Raw genomic sequence first — 24,209 nt, 5'->3', positions numbered from 1 at the left:
TCCGTTACGAGAAGCGGCAAAGTTCTGCCTAAAATCCCACACAGTGCACCGGCAAAAGTGTCGACATTCTTATATTTGGTGATAGCCAGGCGAGGGGAATTGCGAAGAAAATGAACAATGAATATATTGCAGCATCGGCCGTCATCTATCCTGGAGCATCAATAAAGAAGGTACCGTCAAACGGGACGATTTCGGACACAGAGGTGGTTTCGAACAGTATGGTAGATTTGCTGTATTTTGTCGCATAGCAACGAGCCGCCGATGCTTTTCACTTCCGCACGCGTTTTAGAGTGATCTTGAGGTTATGTTTCACGCGTTCTGTGCTTTTTTATTACGAATCGACTTCATACATTGGAAAATTTCTCGTGTGCACTGGCATTGTTGAAAGTTCATGCATTTTCATTAAGTGGATACTTTCGATTGTCGCGGTCGGAAGGAATATATTATAACTATGGTTCTTAGTAAGATCAATTCACTGAAGTGTTTATAAACGATTGCTGTGCAACTTTGGTGTGATTTAGTGAAAAATAGTGTTTTACGCACATTTTACTGAAAATTGAAAACAGTCTGGGTTATTTCGGAAAATGCCTACAAATTATCGGAGTCAGAAAGAAGCTGCTTCGAAATATAGTAACCCATTCAGTCACTCTCTTGTCTAGTCCAATTGCACTCATTTATGCCAATAGTCTCCCATGATCTACCCTATCAAATGCTTTAGACAGGTCAATCGCGATACAGTCCATTTGACCTCCAGAATCCAAGATATCTGCTACATCTTGCTGGAATCCTACAAGTTGAGCTTCAGTGGAATAACCTTTCCTAAAACCGAATTGCCTTCTAACGAACCAGTTATTAATTTCACAAACATGTCTAATGTAATCAGAAAGAATGCCTTCCCAAAGCTTACATACAATGCATGTCAAACTTACTGGCCTGTAATTTTCAGCTTTATGTCTATCAGCCTTTCCTTTATACACGGGGGCTACTATAGCAACTCTCCATTCATCTGGTATAGCTCCTCCGACCAAACAATAATCAAATAAGTATTTCAGATATGGTACTATATCCCAACCCATTGTCTTTAGTATATCCCCAGAAATCTGATCAATTCCAGCCGCTTTCCTAGTTTTTAACTTTTGTATCTTATTGGGAATGTCATTGTTAACATATGTAAATTGTATTACTTCTTTGGCCTTAGTCTCCTCCTCTATCTCGACATTATCCTTGTAGCCAACAATCTTTACATACTGCTGACTGATTACTTCTGCCTTTCGAAGATCCTCGCATACACACTCCCCTTGTTCATTTATTATTCCTGGAATGTCCTTCTTGGAACCTGTTTCTGCCTTAAAATACCTATACATACCCTTCCATTTTTCACCGAAATTCGTATGACTGCCAATTATGCTTGCTATCATGTTATCCTTAGCTGTCTTCTTTGCTAGATTCAATTTTCTAGTAAGTTCCTTCAATTTCTCCTTACTTCCACAGCCATTTCTAACTCTATTTCTTTCCAGTCTGCACCTCCTTCTTAGTCTCTTTATTTCTCTATTATAATAAGGTGGGTCTTTACCATTCCTTACCACCCTTAATGGTACAAACCTGTTTTTGCATTCCTCAACAATTTCTTTAAACCCATCCCAGAGTCTGTTTACATTTTTATTTACCGTTTTCCACCGATCATAGTTACTTTTTAGAAACTGCCTCATGCCTGCTTTATCAGCCATATGGTACTAAATAACAGTCCTACTTTTAAGACCTTCCTTTCTATCACATTTATTTTTAACTACCACAATAAACAGCTTCATGATCACTAATACCATCTATTACTTCAGTTTCCCTATAGAGCTCATCTGGTTTTATCAGCACGACATCCAGGATATTTTTCCCTCTGGTTGGTTCCATCACTTTCTGAATCAGCTGTACTTCCCATATTAACTTATTCGCCATTTGTCGGTCATGCTTCCTGTCGTTCGCATTTCCTTCCCAATTGACATCTGGCAAATTCAGATCTCCCGCTACAATCACATTTCTTTCCATGTCGTTTCCCACATAGCTGACTATCCTATCAAATAATTCCGAATCCGCGTCAGTGCTACCCTTTCCCGATCTGTACACTCCAAATATATCAAGTTGCCTATTATCTTTAGAAATGAGCCGTACACCTAGAATTTCATGTGTCTCATCTTTAACTTTTTCGTAGCTTACAAATTCTTCTTCCACCAGAATGAACACTTCCCTTCCCACCCTTCCTATCCTATCTCTACGATACACACTGCAATTCCGTGAGAAAATTTCTGCATCCATTAAATCATTTTTCAGCCATGATTCAACTCCTATTACAATTTCTGGAAAATATATATCTACGGTATTAAATTACTTAATTCTATTCCTTTCCTTACAATACTTCTACAGTTCAACACTAACAATTTGATGTCATCCCTACATGATTTCCAGTTCCTGTTCCCTTATCACCGCTCCCTAGGCCATCCCGTTTCCTTGAATGTACCTCCCCATTGCACTTCCAAACAAATTTCCAAACTTATACGTACCACTGCGGTTTAAATGAAGGCCATCTGAGCGCAGATCCCTATCTCCTACCCACCCATTAGGATCTAGAAATTTCACTCCCCGTTTCCCACATACCCACTCCATAGTCTCATTTAAATCCCCAATCACGCTCCAGTCAGTATCCCTTCTACACAGTATTCCACTAATAACAATCTCCGCTTTCTTAAACTTCACCCGTGCTGCATTTACCAGTTCCCACACATCTCCAAATATGTTGGTACTTATATCAGCTTGCCTTACGTTGTTGGTACCAATGTGAAACACTACCACCTTCTCCTTCCCCTCCTCCCTCTCTTCCACTTTCCTCAACATCTGCCTCAACCTAATTCCTGGATAACACTCTACCCTGGTACCCTTTCCTCCACACACTTCCCCCACGTGTCTAACGATGGAATCCCCCATGACCAGAGCCTCAAACCTACCCAACTCATTTGATCCCCTCCCCTCCTGGTCTGCCCTATCTTTCCTGATAGCTGCAGAAGCTACTTCCTCCTCCCTTTTCTCCTTCGCATGACCCTGTTCCACCAGTCTTTTCCTATCCTCTACTCAGCAACAGTTCCCTGTCCCTCACCTTCCCTCTGTTGTTCTACCTGGAGTGACTCGTACCGATTCCGCACAGACACCTGTCCTGTATTCTGATCCTGAATAGAGCCCTTAGCCTGCAATCTCCTTCCCCTTAGAACATTAGACCACCTTCTAAAACTCCTCCCTTTCCTTCCCCTCCCTCTTGTACACCTACTGTATCCTGTACATTGTTTGAGGGAGTCCTATCTCCCTTCCTTTCTTCTGTGAGAATCCTAATTATCTCCCTCAAACATTCCAACTCTTCCGTCATACCCCTCAATGCCTCGCCACACCCACAGTTAGTACACTCGCGCTCCTTAGCCATTCTTTACAGGGAAAAAATGAAATAAAAAATAAAATAACTTATTTGCAAAAAATAAATGAACACAACAATAAGGTAATTAATATACGACTACACTACAATACTACTTAATCCTGCCCTATTTTTTATCCTACAACCCCTGACAGGATAACAAGTGCTGTTAATTACTGAATATCGAAAGTAATACACACGAACTACACAATTCCAAACTGCAATTAACCCTATTCTAATTACAACAACAGTATTTCAGTAAGAGTTTCTACGGATACCTCTACTACACCAGTACTACACAAATATTTTACATTAATAAAATAAGCACACTAAATTCTAATAGGATGTTTACTCGTATACTACTGTACAGTACACTAGAGTAATTTTAAACTACTTTCAGACGTATCCTAATTACGAAACCGGTACCGTGCCGTATGTCACTGAACTAAGCTATATTTCTACAAAATAAATCTCAGAGAATTAGAGTAATAATTAAGAGGGGAATTACTCAAGGCAGTATTATCGGACCTTTTTTTTCTTATATATATATATGATATGAGTAAAGGAGTGGAATCGGAGGTAAGGCCTTTTGCGGACGATGTTATTCTCTATAGAGTGATAAATAAGTTACAAGATTGTGAGCAACTGCAACGTGATCTCGAAAATGTTGTGAGATGGACAGCAGGCAATGGTATGTTGATAAACGGGGTTAAAAGTCTGGTTGTGAGTTTCACAAATACGAAAAGTCCTCTCAGTTTTATTTACTGCGTTGATGGGGTGAAAGTTCCTTTTGGGGATCATTGTAAGTATCTAGGTGTTAATATAAGGAAAGATCTTCATTGGGGTAATCACATAAATGGGATTGTAAATAAAGGGTACAGATCTCTATACAATGTTATGAGGGTGTTTTGGGGTTGTAGTAAGGATGTAAAGGAGTGGGCATATAAGTCTTTGGTAAGACCCCAATTAGAGTATGGTTCCAGTGTATGGGACCCTCACCAGGATTACCTGATTCAAGAACTGGAAAAAGTCCAAAGAAAAGCAGCTCGATTTGTTCTGGGTGATTTCCGACAAAAGAGTAGCGTTACAAAAATGTTGCAATGCTTGGGTTAGGAAGAATTGAGAGAAAGAAGAAGAGCTGCTCGACTAAGTGGTATGTTCCGAGCTGTCAGTGGAGAGATGGCGTGGAATGACATTAGTAAACGAATAAGTTTGAATGGCGTTTATAAAGGTAGGAAAGATCACAATATGAAGATAAAGTTGGAATTCAAGAGGACAAACTGGGGCAAATATTCATTTATAGGAAGGGGAGTTAGGGATTGGAATAACTTACCAAGGGAGATGTTCAATAAATTTCCAATTTCTTTGAAATCATTTAGGAAGAGGCTAGGAAAGCAACAGATAGGGAATCTGCCACCTGGGCGACTGTCCTAAATGCAGATCGGTATTGATTGATTGATTGATTGATTGATTGATTGATTGATTGATTGATTGATTGATTGATTGATTGATTGATTGATTGATTGATTGATTGATTGATTGATTGATTGGGAACCAAAATTATTAGAAAAAGCCGTATCTGATATTAAAAGTGGCAAGTTGTCTTATAGGAAAGCATTTGATTTCTATGGTATGCCTTGGTACATCCTACAAAATAAAGTGCGTAATGTACATCAACAAAATGGGAAGAGAACCAATGCTAAATGAGGAAGAAGGAAATGCTCAAGGAAGCTTGTCACCCTCCGGCCATGCTCCAACCCAACACAACCTGCTACTTCCCGCCGCCGCCGCAAATAAAATGTTCTTCCTGGGAAGTCGAATTTTTTTTGGCCGTGACTTCCGTCGAGATCAAAGCAGTGCGGAAACAATTGATTGTCAGCAGCAGTGACAATGAATGCGATGAATACACAATGAATGTAATGACATTCTCGTTTTGCAGGAAGAGGCTTTCCTTGTTGCAGATTAAATATACAAGTCCCAAGCTCGATAGCTTCAGTCGCTTAAGTGCGGTCAGTATCCAGTATTCGGGACATAGTGGGTTCGAACCCCACTGTCGGCAGCCCTGAAGATGGTTTTCCGTGGTTTCCCATTTTCACACAAGGCAAATGCTGGGGCTGTACATTAATTAAGGCCACGGCCGCTTCCTTCCCACTCCTAGCCCTTTCCTGACCCATCGTCGCCGTCGACGTAAAGCCAATAGCAAAAAGAAATACAAGTTGAGGAACAAAGAGCACACAGGCAGTATTTTGACCTAGCCTGAAATATTCGTTCAAGAGATGTGGATGTCAAATACTTGCGCCCATATAAAAACGGCAGCAAGGTGTTTGTGTTCAGTAACATCCCTGCTGAGGATACAATAGCTAAAGAACAAATTTGGAAAATACTTCCAGTCCAAGTTAGGAAGGGAGGAATGTTTATTTTCAGAGAAAAAAATATTTTGGATTTATAGGCCGTGGCAACTACATGGTCATTGTATCGACCTTTTGTTTTGCTCTGCGATTTGTATCTTTTATAAGAAAAAATATTAAGAATTCTCAGTAGAATCTCTGTACAGTTTATACCTATTAATATTTCAATTTCGAACGGAAAACTTTACATTCCCCTTGTCAGAAAAAAAGATCGATCAGTAACACATTACATTTATCATTACAATGATTTTAAACAGCTATTCATATTTTGGACACCCTCAGAACGCTTTAAATATCACAAAACTGAAGCAAAAAGAACGAATTGAAATAAAGGACTATTTATGTCCGAAATCACCTAATACGCTTTGAAACTTCGGACAGCGGTTTAAAATGCACGTGTGTCCGAAATCACCCCGAAGTACGGGGTGAATTCGGACACTACTTTTTGTTTTCTCAGAAAAACTTTTCGTTTGTAGGGTATTACATTAATTGGATATATTCCTCATAATTAGGATGATAAACAATACAATTTAAGATTTCCTTCGTGAGTTAAGACGAAAGTAACCTCAAAACCGTCCGAAATCACCCCGTTTGACGGTACTGGAAAGCACGGAGCAGGCACCAAGAAATCTCGGAAGTCGTGGTGCAGTAGTGAACATCGGCGAGACGAGCGACGTAGCTCACAACGACGCTAAGAATGTAATTTCTCAACTTAAATGTACACTAGGTAAGCTGACTCACACCAACATCTTTGTAGTGAACGTGCCCCACAGGCATGATTTTAGCAGAGAACCGTGTGTAAACATTGAAGTGGACAAAGTTAATACAGATATGGTTAAAATTTGTAAACATTTTCGTAATACTCAGGTAATTGATACAGCAGTTTCAAGAGACACTGTTACACAAAGCATGGCCTTCATCTAAACAATTCAGGTAAACTAAAGATTGGAAATATAGTTCTAGATTTTATTAATCATAAGATATCTACTGTAAAAAAGGCAACTCCCTTGAAGTTATAATAAGGATCGGGAAAACTAGTAGAAAGAGCCAGCTGTACTTCAAGCTGGCTCGATCAACTACATAATGACACTCAGGAAGGTAAGGAATTTCAATTTACCCAATTGCAAGTTTTATGGAGGAAGAAGGTCTGAGATTGCTCTTGGTAAACTGTCAGAGTGTAGTAAATAAACAAATAGAATTCGGTACATTGATGGAATGTTATGATACCGATGTGGTGATAGGAGTGGAATCGTGGTTGAGAGGAGTGGGTAATAGAGAAGTATTTCCAGAAGGGTATACAGTCTATCGTAGAAATCGAGGTGATAAACGGGAGGGGTTGTTTATTCCGCTGAAGGAAACTTACTGTTCACATGAATGGTTTACCGATGAAAGGGATGAAAACAATATTAGGAATAAAATTAGCTTGTGATAATATGAAGAGGCGGGAATTATACGAACATATAGGCCTGGAAGAGAGGAATGAGACATGGAATTACTTGATAAAATAATCCATTATACTCATAAAAACAATAATAATGATTTCGTAATAATTGGGGGAGATCTAAACTTGCCTGAAGTTGAATGGAATGGAGTTGCAAGTGAAGCCCATGAACAGAAACCGGCAAATAAGTTAATTTGGGAGGGAGGATTTACACAAGTAGTACAAGAACTGTCTCGTCTCAATAACTTACTAGCTGTATTTTTGGTTAAACCATGGGAAATTGTTGATAAAACTGATGTAATTGAAGGAATAGATGACCATAATGTCTGTAATAATGGATGTAGGACTGGTACCAAAAAATGCTTAATAAGAGGATCAAACAAGACAAGAAATTCTACAAAAGAACTAAAGTTGATGAATTTGGGACTTAGTTTAAACCACAAATCAGTTATTGGTTTAGTGAAGGGAGTAATGTGGATACACGTTGCGCCAAATTTAAAGGAATCATTTGGGAAGGAGAGAACAGATTTGTACTTGTTAAGTAGGTCAAATGACCTAGGACCCTGTTTATTATAAAAGGAAAATAAGAAAATAAAAAATGTAGAATAGTAAACAGGAAAATCAATGAGGGTAGACAATGCGATTATCTAACGTGAAGATTTACGGCTGGATGTCCTTCCTGTCACCAACATGAACTATTTGAGAGCTAATCAAGATCATAAATGATTGTAGGTAAGTAGGTTAGAAAATTTTTTAAGTTTAAACTAACCACTTAATTACACTCAGTAGAGTTTTTATTCCTACTAGGAGAGTAGGGTTACTAAAACATAGTTAGCATGCTTGATTTTACATTGGCCTTCAGTAAAGGATACTCAATCAAGCATCATAACAAGTGTTGTTGCCTATCACACACACACACACACACACACACACACACACACACACACAGACTTAGCAGTAGAAAGCTGCCGAAAGGAGCAAAATTCCACACTTGTGTGTAGCCTTGCCAGCAAGAGGCCCGTGCAGGGAGGTACATTCCACACGCACCCTAGCAATTAAGAGGCCCCGGCAGAGGCTGAAGTGGTCCAGTTCCCCTTACCTACTCTACTAACTGGTCCATTTAATAAATAATCAACCCGGATAAAAGCCAATTTCGACAGATTATCTCATTGTGTGTTGTAGTTCAAACAGCAAAAAGTATCTTGTTACTAATTTTATGGTTTGGTGTTTTTCTTTTCAGGTTTCTGGGGCCATCTCATCATGCCCCAGGTACTGATTCAATTGTTGATTTTGAGGTTAAGAAGCCACATCAGTATTTTGAGAACTACTTTCAAGATAACGTTTTGAAGAAATGTCGGAATTCGCCAACAGAAGATACGTGCTGCAGGCCGCAAAATCTTTGGAGGTAACTGGACATGACATGAAGATTTACTGCGGTGTCAGCATTGTTGCATCTTTATTTGGTTTTCCAAAATTAAAGATGTGCTGGGAACAAAAGACCACATACCCACTCATTGCAGACAATATCAGAAGGAATAGGTTCTACACAATTAGAAGCATTATCAAAGTTGATGACCATCTGCCTACCAGTGAGGAAGTTAGAGAGTGCCGATAGATTTTGGAAGGTGTGACCGATGTTGACGCAAATAAGAAATACTTGTTTGCAACATCCTCGTTCCCTTCCATGATAATGCCTTTATGAAAACGTCTGCCACATTTTCATCTGATGGTACATACACAAATTTTACCAATCCCTTGGCCACAATATCCTTTACAAACAAATAGCGAACATCCATACATTTAGTTTTGTCAGACACAACATAAGTTGAGCTCACATGTATATACCCTTTGATTATCACAAAAAAATCCACAGCTGAAGTACCAACACTATCTTGTTTTTTGCTAGACCATATAACCGGACAACCAGCAAATTTTCTCACATACCCAGAAATCAATTTCCTTTCCTCAGAGTTAGCACAATAAGCATTGCAATAAACACTCATTGAATCATTCCTAGCTTTGTTGCATAACTTCACACCTCTTGTTTCTTTCAGATATATAAACAACTTCTTTATTACTTGCCAATCATTTAAGCTAGGGTTCTAAGAGTACTGGCTCAGGTTACCGACCGCAAAGGATATGACCGATCTTGTATTGTTGGCTATTTGAAGTAGATAGCCTTTTGATACAAAGTCTGATTACAATTATCGGCCTCCTCTGAAATCTTCTTGTCCCCTACATCCAACGTAACAACACACCCTTTTGTATTTTCTAAGTTATACTCATGTATCAGATTACCAATGTATTTGCATTGATCAATATACACTGCATCTTTATTTACAGTTATAGACATCGATAAAAAACTCTTAATTTGCCCAAAATCCCTGAAGCCTTGATAGCGACAAAAATCTGACTTAAACTACACCAAAACTTCAACAATACCGATAGCTATCATAACATCAACGTACACTCAAACTAGCATATTTCTATCGAAGTACACACATGGTTCACAAACAGATATTTTAAGGCCGATTGATTTCAAGTCACCATCAAAACAAATATTCCAGTCCTTCGAACCTGGGTGTAGACCTACATGCTTTTATTTAACTTGTAGACACAGTTGGGTTTTCTTTCAAAACCACTTGGTTGCTCCACAAACACTTCCTCCTTAATGTTACTCTTTTGAAAGGCTGTATCTACATCATAATGTTGAATATTCCAACCTTTGACAACCACAAGACCAATCAAGATTCTTACAGTCTGACGCCTCAAAACAAGACTATAAGTATCATTATAATCAACACATTTTACCTGCATATATAACCTAAAGCTGTAAATGTTCTCATTTAGATCAAGTCCTTCTTTGATTCTGAACACCCATTCTGTCCCAATAATATTCTTTCCTTTTGGTCTCTCTACCAGTTCCCAACACTCATTTGTCTCAAAATTACTTCACATTCAGGACCAGTCAAAACATCCTTGGCACTCTTCGGTAAACTGTCAGTTACAGCAGGCACAACATGAAAATTACATCCAATGCAATCTACATCCTCTCGTCTGCTTCTTATTCTCTGTGATCTACGTTGTTCAGGAATTATGGGTTCTTCCTGCATTTCAGGGGCCTATTCCACAAAACTATGGTCTTGTACATTACAAGTAAATTCTCTAGTAACCAGTACAAATACCAGAGTTTCTGTTCCACAAAAGATTTTTATACAGTTGTACTTTACTACTCCTTACTTACAAATTACCAGTGAATTTTAATGGGTGTGTTCCACGAAAGTACTAGTACTTGTAACTTACTAGTAAACTGGGAAGTATTCTCTACCAGTGAAAGGTCAATAATATATAAATGTACTAGTGCTATTTAAATATACTTATTTCAGATACATTTTGATAAATATGTGGTCTAGCAGTAGTGATAGTGATGGTGATGAAAAAATCTACCGTCTGTACAGGGAAAGAATAAATTCCCTGTTTAATACTGTATTTGAATACAATAAGCATTTTAGGTTAAGCACAATACAAGTTGAAGAACTTTTGATAGATGTTGGGCATAGGTTAAAACATCCTACGAACAGAAATAAATCTCTCTCTGCTAAACAACACTTACTAACAACACTACATTGCCTAGGAAATGGTATTGCAGATATGCATGGGATGGCGAAATCTTCGGTCTGTAGGCCAATACATTCTGTGGTAGCTGCAATAAATGATATAAAATTTCTTCAAATTGTTCGTTGGCCTGAAAATACTGAACAAACATGTTCCAAGAAGGACATTCTCGGAGTCATTAGTGAGCAGTATATCTCTTACATACGTCCAACTTTTCCCCTCTAAAGAATCATGAGCTTTTTCCAAGCCAAAAATTTGCATCCAACCATTTGTTTTATCTTGTTTTTTTCACTCTCGCTGAATCCACCGAAAATAATATCTTCCCTTCTTTCTATTTCCTTCAAAATGAATAACTTCGTTTCCCTTGACACCACTTTAGCAATTCATGCAGAGTATGAAATTTCGTAACAATAAAGTTTGGCGGCCGAATAACGTTATTAGCGGCATCTGATTCCCAATGACAGACCAAGATATATCAGACTATCGCGGAAGAGAAGAATGGGTGATAATAACGGAGTGATTTCCTATCATCAAAGAAATAAACTGAAAAGTAACATTGTAGCATTAAGAAATTCACTGAAATATTAGAGTTCTTTGAATCTTTGCTGCATTACATACATTCAAGTACGATATTACGATAAATGAGGCAAGCATAACTTAATTCAACGAATGGAATACTAAGATAAGCAGCTGATTCATGCTATGACGTAGTATGTTTATTGGTATATCGTCACTTGTACAACTTGTAACAATTCACTGGTAGTGTGCAAAAGACTTTCAATCTTTTGTGGAACAGAATTGTACAACTCCATACATTACATTGCGAGTTATGAATCTCATTCCGTATTGACGGTTATCACTTTACAAAAGAAAATATTTATAAAACCCTCCTATCAATACAATTCAAGTCATCTGTTAGATGAAGCAAAGTCTATACATGTTTCAGCCTAATCTCAAGGCCATCATCAGTAGTAAAACAATGATTACATAATATACAAACAAATTAAAAAACGTAATGATGTGAAGTGACAGTGATCATGATTAGTGAGTTAAAAACACATTGAGGTGCAAAGTCCTCTCGTCTAATAGATCTTGCTCACTGTTAAATAAAACATTATGCTGATGAGAGTAGTGAGACCGTCAATACTACGAATAAAATGTGTAACATCTGTAATGAGAAAAAAGGAATATATGAGTGGATGAAGAACAAGTTAAAAATGATGTACCAAAAGAAAACTCATATGACTTACGTGTAACAAAAAAAAGTTGTCGTCCCGAATGGAGATGACCTTGTCGGTCTCAAGTCACATTGACAACTAAGCCTGTGTGTGGCTTACTGTGTATCTGTGTCGATGTGGTTGGGAGGGGTAATGGGGAGGGGCAGGGAGGGAGGGACGTTGTGATTCGCGGAAGGAGGGTGTTGATGGAAGGGCGGGTCTTGTTCTAGAATGTCGGTAGTGAAACTCTTTTTTATTAATGAACTGTTCGCAGATGAGCGGGACAAAGGTTTCCAATAAAATATTTTTCTTTTCGTTGATTTCATTTAAGTTATAGACGGGATTATTATATTGGTCGATATCTATATATATATTCTCTAGTATATTAAGTAAGGGACCTTTCTGTTCGTAATGCAGGATCTTTAAATCTTGATCAATTGTTGTGTATTTATGATTTTTCTCTCTACAATGTTCGCTCATGGCTGAGTAGCGATTATACTTTAGGGCATTAAGATGTTCGGAGTATCTTACATTGAAACTGCGGCCTGCTTGCCCAATATACGTTGAAAGACATGATTGGCATTTTAATTTGTATATTCCAGAGTTAGAAAATTCTTTGCTGTTGACAGTATGAGAATTAAAAAACATTTTTGTATTGGAGTGAACGGTCTTGAAAGCTACTTTTAACTTGTGCTTTTTAAAGATGTTTGAAATAGGAAGCCATCTTGCGAACTACAAAAATGATACCAAACTAAAACTTGAAGTGTGTTTCTTTGCTTATTTCAAAGCTCTCGTAAACAAATCTCAGGAGTAACAAGAATCAAAGAGGTTACACTAACTGATCTCACACAACATCCTCCCACCTAAGTCAAATGAATGTTAACATGAATTGACTTACAATCTTTATGCACAAATTGCCACTTTCATAAAATAGTCCTGAAACAATTACCATTTGATAAAATTCAATAATATAAACACAAATAAATATGTTAATTGACACATATCACAAATTTAACTTTTCTGGCTTGTGAATCAATCGTCCTAGACGAGTTATTTTCACTGTCTGCTTTGAAACTTGAGGACCATCTTCAGCAGGAGTAGAAGAGTCACATGCTCCGGCCTCGTGATTATCCTTTATATTTTCCTCACTTGGAACAAAGTACTTCCTTAGGTGGTTTCGGATTTCCTGGGTACCCTCAGGTGGTTGAAACTCGAGTTCTAGTGGGTATATTCTTTGAACTGGCCTTATAAGCTCGCCTGAAGCAGTGACGACACGAACTACTCTAACATTGCCATCCTTTCCCTTAACAAGCTCGACAACTCGTCCCAATGGCCAATCCATTCTTCTAGTGTCATCATTGCCAACCAAAACAATTTCTCCCAGTTTGAGATCATGTGGCTTATCCTTGCTGGCGAATAACTTCAACTGACCTAAATACTCAGTACGAAATCTTTCTCTAAGATTCTTTTTCAACTGAAGGCGATACTGCAGTCTTTTCCGAAGATCAGTTGCTTCGAACAGGTCATACTCAGGTACTCCTACTTCTTCTATGTCGTGTAGGAACATGTTTGGAGTTAGAGCAGCCAGATCTGATGGGTTGTCAGACAAATAGGTTAATGGCCGAGAATTTATGACGGTTTCGCAGTCACAGAGGATTGTCTGCATCTCTTCATTGTTGACAAATGATCGACCAAGCACTCGACGGAGAAGAGTTTTGAGCATTCCTACTAGTCGTTCCCACCAACCTCCCCACCATGGCGAAGCTGGAGGATTAAAACGCCAATCTATCTTCCGCGCTGAACTGTATTGTGAGATTGCATTCCAGTCCAGTTTGTGACAGGAGTTCATAAACCCAACAAAATTTGTTCCCTGGTCACTGTAGACAATGACAGGTCTTCCTTGTTTGCTGCAGAAACGTCTGAAAGCTTGTAGAAAGCTATCTGTTGATAACGAAAATACCAGTTCCAATCGAACTGCACGGTAAACTCCACAAGTGAATAAGCAAACCCATGCCTTCTTCGAGGTTCCATCATCGGCTTTGATGTAGAGAGGACCAGCAAAATCAACTCCAGTAACTTCAAAATTCTTGCGTCACGCACTCTACTCTCAGGTAAAGGTGAAGGATGAGCTGCCAACTTCTTTGAACTATGACGTTTACAAATCATGCAGGAGTTAATAACAGCTCTAATTGTTTGTCTACCTCCTAGAATCCAATACTGTTGCCTCAGAATTGACAAAAGCATCTGCGTACCAGCATGACAGTTGCTAAGATGGGCGTCCATAATCAGTCGCTGAACGACTGGGTGATCAGCCTTTGGGAGCACAATGGGATGACAAAAGTCCCTGACATCATCCCGGTTTGATATCTTGGTCATCAAACGAATCAATCCCTGTTCGTCAACAAACGGAAGTAAGCTCTTTAGTTTGGAATTGAAAACATCTATGAACACTTCCTCCTGCACCCACCGTAAAATCTTCCTTTCTGCCGTGACAAATTCCTCACTTGTCAGGTCACAATGTATACGTTGAGCTTTGCTGATGCGACAGTTGGTCAGAAAGCGGAACATCCAGCCTACCATCCTTAAAATTTTCTTGTACTGAGAAAAGTGTTGGTAATACCAATCTTTACCGATGTCTTCTGAATTACTTGATATCAATGAAACGACATTCTTCCTTCTCTCCGAATTTATCTCTTCCTCATTATAAGAAAAGTCAGTTTGTGGCCAGCAGTCTGGATTTTCTCTCAACCAACCAGGGCCTTCCCACCAACGGCATTGTATCAACTTCTTCACAGAACATCCGCGTGATGGAAGATCTGATGGGTTTTCTTTTCCAGGAACATGTCGCCATTCGCAACCAACTGACAGTTCTCGTATCTCTTAAATCCGGTTCATGACAAAAGCATCCCATGCTTCACTTCGCTGAATCCAAGCGAGAACAGTTGAAGCATCTGTCCAAAAAATTGCCTTAATATCGGGAATACAATAATCCTTTACAATCGATGCATATAATCGCGTTGCTATTGAAGCTGCTAAAAGTTCTAATCTGGGAATGGTCAATCCCTTGCCTGATTTTCCAGTTGGTGCAACTCTTGACTTGGCAGCCACCAAGTGAACACTCACTTCACCCCCTTGCTCAACACGCAGGAATACAGCTGCTGCATATGATGTCTGACAGGCATCTGAAAAAATGTGAAGTGTCCAGGAGTCGTCTGGGCTGTTGCAGTTAGACAACCAACGAGGAATCTTGACTTGAGCTAAAAGAGGAACTTCTTCAAGCCAACTCAAGAATTTCATTTTGATCTCTTCATTGACTTCTTCATCCCATGTCAAACCTTCTCTCCAAGTCTGTTGAAGCAACAATTTTGGTATTAATGCTACACTACATGTGACACCCACCGGATCAAAAATTATATGGGCAGCACTCAAAATAACTTTCTTTGTTATTTTCTCGAAGCTAATCGAAAGAAGGTTATCTATGTTGATTGCTAGGGAATCGTCGGACTTGTTCCATAGGAGTCCTAACACATTGGTAGGTCCGGAAACATCATTACTTCCGGTCAACTCCCACCCTCGAAGACAAAATTGCCGTTCCCTCATGACACCTGAAGCTACATCAATAAACTGTTTAGCTTGTTCTTCATCGTCCAAACTGGCAAGGCAATTATCAACATAGAAGCTATGGGTAAGAAGTTCCACAAATGACTTGGGCCATGGTGACTTCCCTTCCTCACACAGTACTAATGTATTTTCAAGGTGAATTTTGATGCATGATTCTAATAGAAAAGGACTTGGAGAGACTCAAAATACAACACGACAATGTCTGTATGTCTTGAGACTTCCATTTCTGTCTAACCACAAGAATCTCAAAAAATTTCTGTCTCTCTCACGAATGCTGATCTGGAGAAAAGCTCTTCTTATGTCTCCAACAACTCCCACCTTCTTCAGTCGGCAACGAGCCAACATGGAAGGTATTTTCTCAATTAAATTAGGGCCTTTCTCAAGACATTGATTGAGGCTGGGCTGTTTATCTTCTTTAGACGAGGCATCGAACACGGGGCGCACTGGTGTTGTTGATCCAGGTTTCACAACGTGACGATGAGGCAAATAGTGGCAATGAACATCCATTTCCTGAGGAGGCACTTCTTCTATCACCCCTTCCCTCAGCCAATCATCTAGTACTTCCTGATAAGCATCATAGTAACCTTCAGTCTTCAATCTCTTAACAGTAGACATCAGTCTCTTCAGTGATAATTGGTAATTATCAGGCAGTGGAGGATGGTTCTCAACCCATGGGAGGTGAACTTCAAACAGCTCTTCTTCATTGACTGATACTGTATCAAGGAAATGTTGCTGTGTAGTAGACTCAATCTCAGATCTGCTGCGTTTCTCAGATGGATCGCTAATCCCTAAAGTATCTAGAGTCCACAAATCTGTGATGGTGGCTTCTCTTGTTAGCATAGCAGTCACCACCATAGCCATACTTTCCTCATTCCTATGTTCTGAAGGTACTTTGCCCATTAAAATCCATCCCAAACGAGTTTCCATGGCCACTAGTCCAGTACTTATGCCCGAGTGCACCAACCTCGGTAAAGAGAATACCGCGGTAAACTTCACAATTTTACCAGGGTAAAGTCGTATTTCTGTTGCACCTAGCTCGGTTTCGAGTTTACCGACATTTTACCGCGGTATAATGTTTACCGCGCGTGAGCGAGCGGTTAACGAAGAAAACCGCGGTAAAGTTTGTATTTGTGCTCTGTGGTTAAAGATTCCAAGATGGAGCTTAACAACTATAGGTTATATCTCCAGTATCTTAATCAGTTTGAAAGAAATGAAGGGAGAATTATAGAAAAGACGCGATTTATTTGAAGAATTAAGCGATGTTTCGTTCCAGAGAAGATTTAAATGGTGAACAATTGGAATGCCCGACTGAGAGAAACTGTCCTATATCGCCTAGAAATCGTCTTTTAATAGCGCTGCGGTTCTATGCAACTGGAACATTTCAAGGAGTGATCGGTGGCGTCTGTGATGTTGACAGAACAACTGTATGCCGCATAATACACAAGGTTTCTGATCTACTTGCGTCGTTATCGCCACAGTTCATTCAACTTCCACTTACGCAGCGAGAACAAAGAGAGGTTATGGAAGGGTTTCATACAATAGCTGGGTTCCTTGGTGTATTGAGTGCGCTGGACTGCACTCATGTGCGAATACAGTCTCCCGGAGGTGAAAATAGGGAGGTATTTAGAAATAGGAAAGGTTATTTCTCGCTAAACGTGCAAACTGTGAGCGATTCGAACCTCACGATACGAGATATTGTAGCAAGATGGCCAGGGTCGACTCATGATAGCACAATATTTCACAATTCTCGGCTGAGAGCGCGTCTTCGAGACGAGAGAAATAGATAATGGCTATATTTTGGGTGATGGAGGTTACCCATGTAAATCCTTCCTCCTTAAAACACCTGTTCAGAATCCCACCTCCCCAGCAGAACAACGATATAACAGAGCCCATATTGCCACAAGGAATGTTGTCGAGAGACAATATTGTGTGTGGAAAAGGAGGTTCCCTTCCATGTCTTTAGGACTTCGATGTAACATTCAAAACATGTCGAACATTATTTTCCATTTTAAGGAGTCGATAACTTGCTTGCGCTGTCACAAAGTGTAAACACGAGCGACAAGTGACTGTCGAAACGATCACTGCCGGCTGGATAAACTAAAGACAACTGACTATCGAAATGATCACTGCTTCCTGAATACTACTTCGAATTTCTTCCGAGGGGAATAATAGCGAGAAAATCAAGCGTCAAGAAACCGCGGTAACGAAACCGGGCGATAGTAATGGTGCACTGCTTTTACGACAATACCACGGTAAAAGTTTTACCACGGTTTCGTAAAGGCTGATAATTACCGAGCTTGGTGCACTCGGGCATTAGTATCTTGTGGCCTCCTGTAAACAATTTGCCTGCAACATCAGCTCAAATTAATATTTCTATTGGTCCATAAGATTCGATGTCACTCAAAACAATGTTCTGACTACTTAGTTCTTCAATCCAAGGACCTTGCTGTACTGAAGGTATGGCACCACAAATTCTTGTTTGGTCTAATGCTTCAAAGTGACCGTTGTAGCTACCATCCAGACTAGAGAGATAAATAGTGTACACACAATGATGGTATACTCCAGTGGTTGTACCTCCAAATAGCGAGTGTTGGATATTTTCCTGTTTGCCAGTTTGATATCCCATTTCCGTGGCTGTACTCTTCAAAATGTATGAACGTTGTGATGCTGAATCAATTAATGCTCTTACAGTCCGCTCAACTCCTTGGCCCCGAACCTTGACAACTAGTGTTTGCATCAGCACCCCACAATGGTTCGACAAACTAGCTAAAGCTTCATCTTTCTGGACTTGCGCACTAGAAGCCATCTTGTCTCCTGTTGAGTTTGGTCTCTCTACTGCTGAGTGTACCCGGGTTTGTGGCAACTTATCACACATAAGCACAAAGTGTCCTCGACTACAAATGATGCACCTAGGCCTATTTCTACATTTCTTCGCTGGATGTCCGACCTTGAGACAAGAAAAACAGCATCTTTTAGTCTCAAGTGCAAGACGACGTTCTTGCAAAGTCATCTTCTGGGCCTTAATACAGTCTTGAGACTTGTAATTAGGCGAACAAAAGACACACCCTGCTGTTTCTCTACCAGATGCAGTAAGGAGACCTGCTGCTGTGGGAATGTTCTCATTCGGATTAGTGGTGTAATTCAAGCTCTTTTCCTTCTTCTTTGGACCTCCCTTGACAGCTACCGAAGACAAAACACCAAACCCTGACATAGCCAAAGTAATCTTCTGTTCCTGTTCTACTTCACAGCTAAGAAATTGCTTCAAACTGTCTAAACGATTCTTGGAATTCACACTCTGGTCACCGACACTAGCCCCCCCCCCCTGGTTCAACAGATGAATTTGAAGAAGACTGGCCAATGAGCGCGATTGAAGAAGTTCTCTTCCAAGTTCTTAGAATGTCCTCAGGAAAACATGACTCTACTAGTGGTAAAAGCATGGAATTACACTTGTCCGTTGTGACACCTAAGGTTCCTAGGGCTCCTATATGGCTCTGAAGCTTATCATAGAGGAATGATAAACACACCTTATTAGGGCTCACAGCATTCTGTAAGATTAAACTTAACAACTCCCTAATGTACACTTCTACCAGCAAATCATCCTTCCCATAGCGTGCTTTGAGACTTGATATTGCTTTACAGTAATTTTCTCCGGTAGCAGGAAAGCTCTCAACTAAATCTCTTGCTCTGGATCCAGAAGTGGTGGCCTGTATGAGGTATTGGAATTTATCACTAGGGTCTAAAAGAGGGTCCTCATAAATTTTCTTAAATTGTGACCAGAAAGGAAGCCAATCTTTTAGTTCACCTCCGAACTTTTTCAATTCCAACAAAGGCAGTTTGTATGAACGCTTAACTTGGAGTGACGAGTTAGAATTAACTGATACTGCAGTAGCTTCTGAGTTCCGGTCTTCACTTAATAATTTCGTAACAACTGTCTTAACCTTATAAAATCTGAACTTATACTCGTCAGCCATACTGATTTCTTTGTCTAACTCGTCATCCCTAACCTCCACGTTCTCAATCATATTAGTGAAGATAAGAGTATCCATACCTGTTAATTCATGAAATTTTGTTTCTAATAGATCCATATGTGCACTAATACTTTCCATATCTTTCTCCGGCATCTGTAGTAACGCGTCGAGCTCATTGTAGATCTTGGTTATTGATCGCCGTAATACCGCTCTTGATTTCTTTGTCACAGCTATATTCACTTCCATGCTTGAAATACTACGTATGAAACTGTTTATATGATTATATAACTGTCTAATGTCCTGTCACGGTCGCCAAATGTTGGGAATGCACTTCGAAAACGATAAAACACGGATACAATTCCACAATAATCGAACACATTTATTTTAATACACATATATACACGGAAGCCATCTTGCGAACTACAAAAATGATACCAAACTAAAACTTGAAGTATTTTTCTTTGCTTATTTCAAAGCTCTCGTAAACAAATCTCAGGAGTAACAAGAATCAAAGAGGTTGCACTAACTGATCTCACACAACAATGACGTTTAGAAGAGGGGGACCTCATGGAATCTTCTAATGAAGACCAAGAACTTAAGTCCGTAAAGCATTTTAAATACTTGGGTGTAATTTTTCAAACCCAAGGTAATGTTTTCACCCTCCATCTCATGGACCGTCTAAATGCATCTATGAAAGCATTATCTGACATTAAGCACCTGAGAAACTTGTCTTTAGAAACGGCCATAAAACTCTTTCATCTAAAAATCAGCCCTATAGCAACATATGGCTTGGAAAACATTTCGGAACATTTGAGTATGAAACAGTTAGATAAAATCGAGAAGTTGAAGGCAATCTACTTGAAACGGGCTCTGTGCCTCTCCAAATATTCTCCTTCCCGGCTCGTGTATGAGCTATCCAGAGAGGGATTTTATGTGGAAGAGCTAAGGTTACAGTTGTTACTTCCAGCAACAACACCCTATATACATCTGCTTCGAGACCTACGATCGAAGTAGGCTGACATCTGGGAAGATTTCTACTCTACCGATGCCATGCTAAATCGCGAGTGGGTTCAAGGTGGATATGAACTGCGACACCTGCTGACAAGGTTCTCCGTTCATGGGTTCCATTATAAACTGTGTAATATAAAGCGTTATCATGAACCAGGTTTGAACTGTGTATGTTTAAGACACCGCCGTCTCGATCCTCTTATACTGCCTGCTCTATGCCACTAGTTTAACACAGTAAGGCGCGACTACCAATAGTTCTCCAAATCGCCCTAAGAGTGCAGCAGTAGACGCACAATCTTCGCTGTCAGTGTGGGTGTAGCACTGTATTATTGGTGCATGAATGTGTGTGAAAACGTGAGTTATTTTGTACAATGAGTAAACGTGTCTGGTCACTTTCGTTCGTACAAGATGTATATTGAATAGAACTGTGAAATGAATTAATTATGTTATGTTTATAAATATTTCAAAAGTGATTTTAAGGTGTTGGTACTTGATTCTTTCCGTTCGTGCAAGGTATATTTTTCGTAGAACTGAAACTTCAGATTCTTTCCCCGAAATATTCAACTGTTGTATACTATTTTGCCAATCTCGGCAAGGTTGTTCGCAGCCTGAAAATATACGACTCCATGAAATACCGTCTAGAAGAGAATTGAGAGAAAAGCGGCTGTCGGTTTTATCTAGGCAAGGACCTAATGAAGGAAGTAATTGGATATCCTCAGATTACTCTCGCATCTGTGCCTTTACACCTTATTTCAGAATTTGATGGAGCCTCCGCGGCTCAGGCGGAAGACGCCGGCCTCTCACCGCTGGGTTCTGTGGTTTAAATACTCCATGTGGGATTTGTGCTGGACAAAGCGGAGACGGGACAGGTTTTTCTCCGGATACTCCGATTTTCCCTGTCATATTTAATTCCAAAAACACACTCGAATATCATTTCACTTCATCTGTCACTCATTAATCATTGCCCCGGAGGGGTGAGACAGGCTTCGCCAGCCGGCACAATTCCTATCCTCCTTGCTAGATGGGGGCTTTATTCATTGCATTCCTGGCCCGGTCGAATGACTGGAAAAAGGCTGCGGATTTTTTTCCAGAAGGTGATTAAAGCCGTGGAGGATAGTGGATTCCTTGTGATAAACATTGTGACGGACAATCACAAAACGCCTTCATGTTTAGACATTTTGGACAACCTCAGATATCCAGACGATAATATTCCAATCAAACTAGAAACAGGAAATCAAATCCTAACTTGCGGGTACTAGGTTCGTGTTGTTGAAGAGAGGATGGAGTGTGACATTTGTGTCAGCAACATCTCACTGCCTAGAGCTTCGACACCTCTAAATGGAACTGATTACCGGTATGCATCAGGACAGAGGAGGAGTTTGATACCCAAAACCTAGTTTTGTTGCTCTGGTGAAGCATCTCCAGGAGTTCGTTTAAACTGATGTGCCCTATTGTCGAAGTCCTTCAAGCGTATGAGCGTAATACGAAGACTTGCGACGTCTTCCCTTTCAGAATACCGGGCGAGTTGGCCATGCGGTTAGGAGCGCGCAGCTATGAGCTTGCATCCGGGAGATAGTGGTTTCGAACTCCACGGTCGGCAAGCCTGAAGTTAGTTTTCCGTGGTTTCCCATTTTCACACCAGGCAAATTCTGGGCTGTACCTTAATTAATGCCACGGCCGCTTCCTTCCCATTCATAGGCCTTTCCTATCCCATCATCGCCATTAGATCCACTTGTATCCGTGCGACGTAAAACAAATATTAAAAAAAAACTTTCAGAATGTGTTTTGTTACAGTGTGAGGTCAAAGAACATCAGCAAAATGTTAGTGATATTATCCTAGCCAAGTTCGTAAGACCTCTATTATTTCATATTGCATTGGCAAGAACACAAAAAGTACGGTACCACTCCAAGCCTTCGTCCAGGAAAATCTTCAAATTGTGCATGAAGAGGCCAACTGCGACATCGTGCAGGTAATATTGCCGGTATTTAATATTACTAATGTAATTTACAAGCTTCAGTGAACATATGACCATACTGCGTAGTGTTTTGTAGGCTGTCGTCATTAGAATAAGTTTAGACTATTGTGCGTCCATGTCTGCCATCTAGCGGAGAAATTTTGTCGCAGCGTAGTCGCAAAAAGGCTCGCATAGAGCAGGCAGTATAGGAGGATCGAGACGGCGGTGGTTTAAGATGTGGTGCACACTGTACTAGGTACCATGTTTTAAATTGTAAACAGCGATCAGAATCACTGGTGAAATTTTGCAACGAAGACTAATGTTTTATATAGTAATTCTTTGCACATTGTGCGCGTTAAATAAATTATTATATTATAATAATAGAATGTTGATCACGGAATATTCTCTGATTCACACGTCTTCCTTGATTTGTTCCTCTTTCTCTTTGATTTGTGTTGTAATTGCCAGCTTGCCGCTCAAATCCAAACGATACATGGATCCGATTTCTCTCTTTGCTTGACATTGCCCGGGCAGTACTTTTTGCAGAGTTCTACAGCTTGCGATACTCTTTTCTCCAGCATCTTAAAAGAAAGAAGAAGACGTTCCTCCAGCTCCAGCTGCTGCATATCGTCGGCGTACATCATTGTTTTCCCATATTGGTACTTGTATATGTGTATTGTATACTGTAGATCTCTCCGATTTGTTTTGTTCTGAGGAGTCATGATCTCAGCAACTGCATAGGTGTGTGTTACACGCTGACACGAAATATTTTATTAGTAAATAAATCAATACATTAATTCATAAAGAAATGCATTTCTAAATCTGCACCAGATTGTTTTAATTATCATTCCTGCCAGCTTTCGTGGGTTTCAGGAGCTCCATTTTCACATTTAATTGGAAATCTAGTCACTGCTCAGCATGCGAGATGACAAAACAACTTTGAAATTCGTGTAAATGTGTAAAAGACCCCTGTATAGTACCTGAGAACCGATGAAAGCTAGTGGGAATGATAATGCAGTCAGGTGGAGATTTAGAAAAGCATTAGGGCCTACTTTATCTATTAAGCTAAAGGCCGGTCTCCACTGATTAACATTTGACAACAACATGTGTTAAATGTTAACTGGTGACACCATCAACATGTTAAATGTTGAATACTGTTTCATTTAACATTGTGTCCACACTTAATAAACGTATTAAACTTGACTTTCTTTGTTTATATATATATAGATAGTTCATCATATCAATTTGCGGTAATACATTTAGGTGGTGTCTAGTATTTTCAAAGAAGGACAATGGACTCACATGAAGAGGATTTGGCCTTTGTTATTGTCACTGTTGCTTCTTGTTATGATTTAGAAATACAGTTTTATTAGACACATTCCCTCCCCTCATCAAACCTCTTCGAAGTATAAACTTCGTCCGCTCCCGCCCCCCGACTTCCTACTTTTCTGATTTTTTTTGCAATACTTGACTGTACTAGGAGTGGAGGGACGCTAGATTTCTTTTCGATGCACTCGCGGTGATTATT

At 39.7% G+C, this 24,209-nt stretch overlaps 1 protein-coding gene across 1 annotated transcript in view; it reads left to right on the top strand.

Annotated features, from left to right (window-relative positions):
* The first annotated feature begins 23,149 nt into the window (after nt 1-23,149).
* Nucleotides 23,150-24,209, top strand: part of LOC136881763 (uncharacterized) — a 145,508-nt gene continuing 144,448 nt past the window's right edge. The window contains exon 1 of the mRNA XM_067154203.2: nt 23,150-23,340. The gene's annotated coding sequence lies outside the window, so the exon portion shown is untranslated. The remainder of the gene's footprint in view (nt 23,341-24,209) is intronic.

Source organism: Anabrus simplex, chromosome 1, assembly GCF_040414725.1.
Source record: "Anabrus simplex isolate iqAnaSimp1 chromosome 1, ASM4041472v1, whole genome shotgun sequence".
Lineage (NCBI taxonomy): Eukaryota > Metazoa > Arthropoda > Insecta > Orthoptera > Tettigoniidae > Anabrus > Anabrus simplex.
This window is presented reverse-complemented; position numbering and strand designations above follow the sequence as displayed.